Raw genomic sequence first — 11,094 nt, 5'->3', positions numbered from 1 at the left:
ACTTTTAATGAATGGAGAATATAGTCCATTTGTCTAAAACGTAGTTTCAGGAAAGAAACATTCGAAATTAAAATTATACTTGATTTTACACGAAAAAGTTGCGTCCTCGGTTTTTTGTGCATGGAAATTATAATTTTTCACACCATCTAAAATAAGATTTAGTGATTAATTTATTGCAGGTCGATTAAAACCTGATATTTCTAGAACACATGCAAGTAGTTTTGCTGTATCTACATGCTTAACATGTTAATATTTTCTTCTTTATTATATCAAAAATCAAGTTTGGAAATATCTTCTGCTGCCGGGGCAAAATGGACACTCACCTTTTTGAAAGAAGCGACAAGGGAAAAATATAACCTAAATCACAAACCAACCAAATTCTTCGATTTCAGTATATTTTCGTTTAGGGGCTGTCCATAAACCACGTGGTCATTTTTTTGGGACTTTTCAACCCCCCCCCCCCCCCCGCGTGGTCATTGGTCCATACAAAAAATTTTATTTGTCCATACAAAATGGTCATTGGCCGAACCCCCCCCCCCCCCCCCCCCCTCATGACCACGTGGTTTATGGACAGCCCCTTAAATGTTCACTATAGTAGACATAGGGTGAAACAAATTGGTCAAAAAACGAAAGCAGTGGAAAATAGTTGTTCTAGGCACAGCTGTACATGCCGACAAAAACGAAGCTTTATCCAAAACAGCCTGAATTTAAATTAACTGAACAAAAATGAACTACTTCGGCGTATTATTCATCCATAATAGTTGTTTTGTAATGAAATGACTTTATAGGTGTAAATAATGTACGGAATTCGTAAAAGTCTCATGGTGTCCATATTGCCCCATAGGGATGTCCATTCTGCCCCGTATGCTTGAAGACGGTCATGGAAAACTAACATTTTTCATAACATTTTTGAAGTGGATAAATCATTTTTCTTCGTGAGCATTCTTATGCAATAGATGCTAAATAGACTTTAAAAGGATACATGTATCAAAAAACTAAACTTTTTTGACATCTTGCCAGGTAAAGTTGGCAAAAACCTTAGGGTGTCCATATTGCCCCGCCTACCCCTACTTACCTACCTACCTACCGACCAACCTATCCATAGGCGATCGTGATCGGATGGATGGATTTTGCTACTCTGTTGCTTTTAGCTGGGCAGCTTAGAGATAGGTAGGCTTAACGAACGTGTGTCTGCGGGACAATTGGGCGGAGATTGTGCGATGGGTGAGAGATATCTAGAAGAGGTGTGCGCACGCGTGCAAATCAGCAAGACAAGCCTTGCTTGCATGGATTGCTAATCGGAATTAGTTTCTAGGAATGGAGACTGGAGCACGTATGATCGAAGTTGAGTAAATATAGGAATGTGGCATAAGGAGTGTTTTTTTTTCTAGGGTTTCTTCGTTGAAGGTGTAATAATTGTAACCCAGTATATTCTAGTCTATTCAAGTCCATTCTAGTCTATTCTAGTCTATTCTAGTCTATTCTAGTCTATTCTAGTCTATTCTAGTCTATTCTAGTCTATTCTAGTCTATTCTAGTCTATTCTAGTCTATTCTACACAGATCGACAAAAGAGTGTAAAATTCTGTGACATATGATGCACATAATTGGAGCATGGTATATCACAGAAGTTTACATGACATGACATGAAAAGGTCATAAAATATCATGTAACCTTCCATTTTATGTCATGTAATTCAGCATGACTCTGGGTATTTTCATGACATATAACACAAATTTACATGATATATCATGTAAACCATCATAACAATAAATTTACATGACTGAAATGAAGTTTACATGCCGTGTAAATCTCATTATTTTTATCTGAGTAGTCTATTCTAGTCTATTCTAGTCTATTCTAGTCTATTCTAGTCTATTCTAGTCTATTCTAGTCTATTCTAGTCTATTCTAGTCTATTCTAGTCTATTCTAGTCTATTCTAGTCTATTCTAGTCTATTCTAGTCTATTCTAGTCTATTCTAGTCTATTCTAGTCTATTCTAGTCTATTCTAGTCTATTCTAGTCTATTCTAGTCTATTCTAGTCTATTCTAGTCTATTCTAGTCTATTCTAGTCTATTCTAGTCTATTCTAGTCTATTCTAGTCTATTCTAGTCTATTCTAGTCTATTCTAGTCTATTCTAGTCTATTCTAGTCTATTCTAGTCTATTCTAGTCTATTCTAGTCTATTCTAGTCTATTCTAGTCTATTCTAGTCTATTCTAGTCTATTCTAGTCTATTCTAGTCTATTCTAGTCTATTCTAGTCTATTCTAGTCTATTCTAGTCTATTCTAGTCTATTCTAGTCTATTCTAGTCTATTCTAGTCTATTCTAGTCTATTCTAGTCTATTCTAGTCTATTCTAGTCTATTCTAGTCTATTCTAGTCTATTCTAGTCTATTCTAGTCTATTCTAGTCTATTCTAGTCTATTCTAGTCTATTCTAGTCTATTCTAGTCTATTCTAGTCTATTCTAGTCTATTCTAGTCTATTCTAGTCTATTCTAGTCTATTCTAGTCTATTCTAGTCTATTCTAGTCTATTCTAGTCTATTCTAGTCTATTCTAGTCTATTCTAGTCTATTCTAGTCTATTCTAGTCTATTCTAGTCTATTCTAGTCTATTCTAGTCTATTCTAGTCTATTCTAGTCTATTCTAGTCTATTCTAGTCTATTCTAGTCTATTCTAGTCTATTCTAGTCTATTCTAGTCTATTCTAGTCTATTCTAGTCTATTCTAGTCTATTCTAGTCTATTCTAGTCTATTCTAGTCTATTCTAGTCTATTCTAGTCTATTCTAGTCTATTCTAGTCTATTCTAGTCTATTCTAGTCTATTCTAGTCTATTCTAGTCTATTCTAGTCTATTCTAGTCTATTCTAGTCTATTCTAGTCTATTCTAGTCTATTCTAGTCTATTCTAGTCTATTCTAGTCTATTCTAGTCTATTCTAGTCTATTCTAGTCTATTCTAGTCTACTCTAGTCTATTCTAGTCTATTCTAGTCTATTCTAGTCTATTCTAGTCTACTCTAGTCTATTCTAGTCTATTCTAGTCTATTCTAGTCTATTCTAGTCTATTCTAGTCTATTCTAGTCTATTCTAGTCTATTCTAGTCTATTCTAGTCTATTCTAGTCTATTCTAGTCTATTCTAGTCTATTCTAGTCTATTCTAGTCTATTCTAGTCTATTCTAGTCTATTCTAGTCTATTCTAGTCTATTCTAGTCTATTCTAGTCTATTCTAGTCTATTCTAGTCTATTCTAGTCTATTCTAGTATATTCTAGTCTATTCTAGTCTATTCTAGTCTATTCTAGTCTATTCTAGTCTATTCTAGTCTATTCTAGTCTATTCTAGTCTATTCTAGTCTATTCTAGTCTATTCTAGTCTATTCTAGTTTTTTCAAGTCCATTCAAGTCTATTCAAGTCTATTCTAGTTCTAGTTCTAGTTTATTCTAGTCTATTCTAGTCTATTCTAGTTCTATTCTAGTTCTAGTCTATTCTAGTATATTCTAGTTTATTCTAGTCTATTCTAGTCTATTCTAATCTATTCTAGTCTATTCTAGTCTATTCTAGTCTATTCTAGTATATTCTAGTTCTATTCTAGTTCTAGTCTATTCTAGTATATTCTAGTTTATTCTAGTCTATTCAAGTCTATTCTTATCAATTCTAGTCTACTCTAGTCTATTCTAGTCTATTGTAGTCTATTCTAGTTTATTTTAAACTATAGACTTTTCACATTTCAAAATTGTTTCATCGAGTTCGTTGTAACAAAATGACCTCCATCGCTTTCAACACAATTCTCCATCGGACTGTAAAATTACAGATTGTCTGCAGTATGAAGCTTGCATACAACTTTGCGTGCAAGAGATTCTTCTATGTAAAATCGTATGAAATGAAATGGAAATTTATGCGTTCTTATATTTACGTCACGTGTAGTTTTCAGAATTTTTTTCTGTGCAGACACTCTTTATTCCATTCAGGTCCGTCGTTGGGGTTGACAATATGTCAGAGGGGCAAGTATGGGTCAAAACATTATCTGAAAAATCAATAGAGCTAATAAACTATAGAGGAAGAATGTCGCTGTCGTCGTCGCCTCAACATCTCTTGCTGGCGGAGATAGGCAGGGATATAAGTGTCAAAGCGAAAAAGTATGCAGTTTGACAGATAGATACCCGACATGTTCCCGAGCGAGAACAAAGGGAACACCAGAGACATTCGTCCTCTTTAGTTTATTAACTCTATTGAAAAATCTCATCAAATATTGCGAATATCGAATCGTAGTTGCTGTCAAAAAATGAGGTTTCAAGAGTACACTGATATATGTTGCCCTTTACTGGCATTTACCAGATTTTGCTGATATCAGGCCAAACATGTCTAAACGTCCTATCTGCAGAAGAGAGGCTCTCTTTGGTTTCCCTCTCTTTCGTTAATATCTCAACTGTTTATTTATATTAGGATTGTCCCCTTGCATTGAACGATGGTCAAAACAATCGTCTTTTGATTTGTACTGCAAAAATAGTTGAAAAGTGTACCATTACATTGCAATAATTAAAAGAGAAAGTGAGCAAAGAGAACCTCTCAAATGCAGATAGGACCTATTGAAATGTTTGGCCTGAATTTGTTATGTGTTGGTTCGTCGATCCGGGAAATCGTGAACCGTTCTCTCTTTTTGGGTTCGCGAGCGCGTGAGCAAAGACTGTGTTTGATGCGAACCAAAAAACACGTCAAGCGCATGATGCTTTCCACCACTGCTGTTCTGTGGCTTAGTTGGTTAAAGCACCGGTCTAGCGAATACGGGGTCGTGGGTTCGAATCCCACCAGAACGCGATTTTTATCAAAAATTCATCCCTCAATTTGTCAATTAGCAACATTCTGTGTCTTCTAGCTACGAGTTTTTCTGTATGTTTCAAGAGTAATTGATTTATTTTTGATAAATCATCGAAAAAAAGCTTGAAAATAAGGCCATTTTAAAATTAAAAAAAGGCCTTATTTTCAAGCTTTTTTCGATGATTATGCCACTTTTAAGGCTTGAATAGAAGTTTATTAACATGCTTTGTTATTTCCATACTTTATTGTCTGTTCTATGTGTTTTATTATTAGCAGTGAAAGCTTGTCGATGTATGGAATTGTCTTGTAAATCGTCTCATCGTTATTGATTGACTCCGTCCGTGACATGTTTCTGTTGTTGATCATCCTTCTTATTAGTGTTTTGGGGTACACAGAAAGAAATTCTGAAAACTACACGTGCCGTAAATATAAGAAAGTTTAAATTTCCATTTCATTTCATACGATTTTACATAGAAGAATGACTTGCACGCAAAGTTGTACAATCCGATGGAGAATTGTGTTGAAAGCGATGGAGGTCATTTTGTTACAGCGAACTCGATGTAACAATTTTGAACTGTGTAGTCATCTGGAACTCATAACTCCAAATACAATTCTTTGAGTTTCGCAGGTTTTTCCAGGGGAAATTTTGAATGTTAACAATCCAAAAATTACCCAAATTCTCTAAAAGTTTAATATTCTTCATCTCTCTTCATAAGCAAAACAAACTTCTCCCCAATAATTTAGTAAACGTCCTTTATGATTTTTGTGAGTTGTTACTGGGATTTCTACCAGAGCCCCTACCTGGATTTCCGCAGAAGTTTTTCACGAGATATCAGTTGGAGTACCTCTCAATATTTCTTCCAGAGGTTTTCTGATATGCTTCCAGAGTTCCAGCGAGAAACTTCTCCCTACATGGAGGATGGGTCCATCCGAAATTATTCAAAGTTCCATCATGGATGCCATTTAGCGATAGTTTTCCGATATTTCTCTTGGATTTTCTCTCGGGATTACTCTTAGAATTTTATTCTGAGATTTCTGATTTTATATCAGATTTTTTTTATTTTTCTTAAGGTCCTGTCGAGTTTTCTACAGTAAGACTTTGCGGAGTTATGATTTCACTTAGATTCACTTAAATATTTCTCCGGGAATTTCTTACAAGGAATTTTGTAAGTTATCCCGGGAGACATTCTGAGGAAAACCCGTGGAAAAATCTTTCAATAACTCTGGAAGTACCCGTTAAAGAAATCCCTAAAGGAGTATCCAGAATCTGGGGACAATTTTCGGTAAAGACTCTGAGGAAGAATTCTAAGAGTAAAAAAAAATCTCAGGTGTAAAAAATCTGGTACAACTACGAGGAATAGTCTGGTTCTGAAAGAAGCAACAGCTCCTGTATAAATCCCAGAAGACACCCCGAAGAAAATCTTTGGAGAAAGTTCAGGGTAAATTTAGAAAAAAAATCTGAGAGACATCCCATGACCAACACTGGAAGGAATCTTCTAGGAAAAGTTCCAGGATAAACTCCTAAAGAAGTCTCAGGTAAAGCTTCAAAATAAACCCCGCGAGAATCTTTAAGGCTTATCCCAGCTGAAACTCAGTGAGTAGAAAACCAGGAAGGAACTCTAGAAGAGAGAAATTTCTTTGAAGATGAAAAAAACTTTGGAAGAAATCTCGGGAAAAACTCCTGCAGAAAATTCGTGAAAAACTCCTTAAGAAATCCTTGCTGGTGCTCTAATCGAAATCCCAGGAATAGATCTTGTAGCAACTCTGAGATAGACTCTGGGAAGATGTCCTTGGGAAGTCCCAAGAGGAACACCGAAAGGAATTGCGTAAAATCTCCAAGGGGAGTCCGGAGAAAATCTGTGAGAACTTCTATGGTTTATCTCAATAGAATTTATTATAGAGAATTCGGGATATGTTCTGGTATAAATCCTAAGTAATTTTCTTTGAGCAATACGAAAAATTCCACGTGGGGCTCTAAGAGCAATACCGTGAAGAAATTCTGTAGTATCCCCGTGAAAAGCTCCAGGAGAAATCGGTCGGAATTCAGAAATTCAGGAAAAAACTAGAATGAAACCGGAAGTATACCTATATGGGGAAAAAATTAAAAAAGAAATACCTAGACAAATGGCATGAAAAATACGGAATGAATTTTGTGAGAAACCATGAGAGGGGTTCCAGGAGGTATTTCTAAAGAAGTTCCAGAAAGAAACCCAGACGGAATTTTTGGAAAAATCCTTGAAGCGGAATTTTTATATGGATTTTACTTTCCTGATTCCATACTTCAATAGCACTTCACAGAATTTCGAACTTAGAGGACAACACGACAGGCTACAAAAATTTTAGGACGAGAGTGAACAATTCTTTGTAATTAAATGTTAATCTCACACCAATATTTATGTAAAAATGTTTTGTTAAATGTTATTTGTCAATTGTAAAACTATTAACTGTCCATATTGTTAATAAAACTATAGATCCCTGAGGAAGGCCCCACACCAGGACGTCGAAACGTCGGTGCGAGAAAAATAGGAGTTCACTTAATGTTTAAATAAGACTGCCGAGCCAACACAATTATTGTCCCAAGGTGTATCCTGTCGAAAGCCCACCGTATTATTACACTGCTCGACAAAATTTTACTAAATTTGGTGTAATGGGATGAGAAAAAAAATAACAGGGGTTTGAGACCCTCGAAGTATCATAGTGAAAGAATTTTTGAAAAATATTGGACCGGGTCTTCACACTTCAAAACCGAAGTTTGTATGGAGAGCTTGGGGTGTTCAATTGATATGTGCATTAGAACGTGCCGTGCATATTTTTAGGCGTTCTCGGTATTTGGGTTAGTTTCGTTATTGCCTTACGCCTAAATATATGCACAGCGCGTTCTAATGCACAGCACATATCAATTGAACACCCCAACTTCTCCATACAAGTTTTGAACTGTGAAGGCCCGGTCCAATATTTTTCAAAAAATCTTTCACTATGACACTTCTAGGGTCCCAAACCCCTGTTATTTTTTTCTCATCCCATAACAAAATTTAGTGTTGAACGTTGTTATTTATTTATTCAAAAAATAATAATCTGCTTAAAAAGCTGATAAAATCGAGAGAAAACTAAATAGTGGAAGACAAAATCGGGTTACCACTCTATGTAGATAATTCTGTGCGATAGAATTTCATTGACATTGAATGAGATGTAATTCCTCTCAAGAACAGCCTAAACCGGTAGTGACTGATTTTCGTAAGCAAAAGCGTAGTTCAATAGGACCACCTTACGACCGAAGCTCACTATTGCCATCCTTTCATATTTTCAAGATACTGTACTGACATCTCTTCGCATTATTAGAAATTATAATTTCTTATACGCGTGATCCATAACCGATGGCAGTAAATTATGTGTCGCCTATTTTCCCATGATACCATCTAACACGTGAAATAAATTGCACTAAGAAAGTCTGCAACGTTGACGAATGCGCAGACGACCACGGAACGGCGACGAACGACACCTTCCTGAAGGGCCGCAGGCCACTCAACCAACCGGGCGATGGCGGGTGTGTCTTGTTTGACGGGTAAAATTAATCAAACCACCCAACAAGATCCCATTCTGATATCGGACACAATCTGCAGTTGTTTGAGCTGCTCATGATCAGTCAGTACTCAGTACTACGTCAACTGGCGATGGCGATCCCTTACTAGATGGCTGGCATCCCACCTTAGCCTGTAGGGCTTCCGAAGATTGCAACAATGTTTTATTTTCGCAGTCACTATAGTCAGTTGAACGGTCGAAGAGATGTGTTTATTAATCTTCGTGTAGGTAGGCTCGGTATTACGCCAATTACTCCTCCACCGGGCATTAGTGATAGTCTGCTGAGTGCTCCTGTAAATTGCACACAAAACAAGATACCTATCGTTTGAGGTTCTCGTGCATTAAAATATAAAAAAAATCGCTCAAAGAACACTAAGATGAAAAAATAACAAGAAGAGAAAGGAGAAGAAAAAAAGACGAAGCATAGATGATTACAAGAAGATGGAAAAGAAAAGGAAGCAGAAAAGGGAAGAAGAAGAATATTATTATAAAGAAGGAGAAGAAGAAGTAGAAGAGAAACAAAAAGAAGAATATACTGATTCGGCTCTACCCCATTTGGCATAACGCCATTTGACATAATGCCATTTAGCATAAATGCCATTTGGCATAATGTCGTTTGGCATAACACGAAGAACAGCCTTCTTGGTAAGAATGTGCATAATATTTGTTATGCCAAATGGCCATTATGCCAAATGGCCGTTATGCCAAATGGCTTTTATGCCAAATGGCATTATGCCAAACGGCATTATGCCAAATGGGGTAGAGCCTACTGATTCCATGCAGCAATAGCTCGTGACCAATCCTACTAAAGTCTTTACCCTTTTGTTCGCCAATGGTCTCAACCACCTTCTGCCCACATAGATGACGCAGACCACCTTTTCGCTGCTGTGCGCGTACGCTAGGCTGGCATTCGCTCATTCAAGGAGACACGTCAATTAAACGATTCTCGATTCTTTCTGGGAGTACGCGCACTCACCTTTCCCAGATTTCAATTTACATGCTCTATCCGGCATGCAACTATGTAATCCCTTCCTAGGCGGATGGAACAGACCGGCCGCATTGATGGCGACGCGTATTAGCTTTGGTGAGAACATCTGAAAGCCAATGGTGCTAGTTAAGCGGATTAATGTTAAGCAAATCACGCTTTTGGTATCGTACGGGCGTAAACTACGTCGATTCTTAGGGGAAGGGGGTGCTCTGGCCAAAGTTTACGATCCGTACAAATTTCGATAATTTTGTATGAACAAAAGGCAACGACAGGAGAGAATTAAAATATTGCATTAACGCTTGTATGATACTGAACGCTAGAATTAATCATATTCATCCGGAGTATGTTTTTGTTTGTGGACCACTCCCCAACAGTCCCCCAACAACGCGGGGAAAAACCTGGGGCCGAAAGCATCGCGTTTCGTTCAAACCTACAAGGAACTGCGGTTTATAAGTTTCAATCGGGTTCGGGTTCTCTAGTGAATAAATATGATTGGTGCACTCTCGGGTTTCTTTTATTGCCGAGAATGGCGTGTAAAATATGCCAAGTGACAGTTATTATATTAATCAAAATCCAATAAAAAGATATAATGCCAAGGTGGGCTACAATGTATGGTGTGAGAACGGGAATAGCGAATGGTAGAAGTGAAACTGTTGTCCTCAAATGCTTTTCATCAGCCTAGGTAAGATTACCCTTTATCTGCGTTCCTATATTCATCCTATTTGAAAACAGATGAATATGGGACCGTTTGTTTTAGTCCTTTTTGTAATTATGTGACATTAGATAAAACAAATAACGCTTAAAACGTTTTTCAGTAGCTCAGGTCGTGAGTCCGCCGTGTAACTGATGGGGTACTCCCGTATCCGGCATCTATGAGACCCCCTTCTTCACTGCCTCAGGGTCGGCATATGCCCGTGACCAGTCACGACCAAGAAAACACTTGAACTCCGGATTGCAACACACTTTCCCACTTTATTTCGACTTGTGTACAGCCTATCTCCTACCTTATCTACCAATTTCTTCTTATTCTGGCGGGGTCCTTTCTCCGTTCCGCAGCCACTCCTTTCCACCTTTCTTCGTGTTCGCTAGCTCGCACTTCTCGAGCGGCGATGCTACGTTGTCTTCACTTCCTCCTCTCTCGCTTACTTCACTTTCGTTGGCTTTGACTGCTGAGCGTTCGCGAAGCTCCGCCGATGCCGCGAAGCTTCCGACAAAATGGCAGCGCTCGCGAACACTAGGTATAGTGGCACTGGGATACGCGGCACTCTACCGTCAGGACCGTCGTTCTTTGATTTCTGAATACTTTCTTAAATCTCGTCTATACTCTTCGAGTTTTGGCTTGCCAATGAGTAGAGCAATGGTGCTTCACCAATCCAGACTCCCGACCGAGGGTTTTCGCCTCATCATAACTGCCTTATCCTTAAGCCTGCGATGTCTGGTTATGAGTAGCGGAACTGTGTGGTGTGGTTGCTAGTTGCCCGGTAGGCGATGGGTGGTAGTTGGTGATGCTCGACGAATACACTAACATCTTCTTAGTATTTTTAACATTGAAAACGAAAAACTACACCGCACAAATCTCACAAATCTCGGACAGACAGACACTCCACTGGTTACAGCCACCATCGAAGAAGAGGAGACTACTTTGTCGACCAAACCAATCAGAGCTTCATGTAGTGTGGAGTCAGGTACAGTCGATCTTCGTCCGTTGGGCT

This window comes from Aedes albopictus, chromosome 2 (genome assembly GCF_035046485.1).
Source record: "Aedes albopictus strain Foshan chromosome 2, AalbF5, whole genome shotgun sequence".
Taxonomy (NCBI): domain Eukaryota; kingdom Metazoa; phylum Arthropoda; class Insecta; order Diptera; family Culicidae; genus Aedes; species Aedes albopictus.
This window is presented reverse-complemented; position numbering follows the sequence as displayed.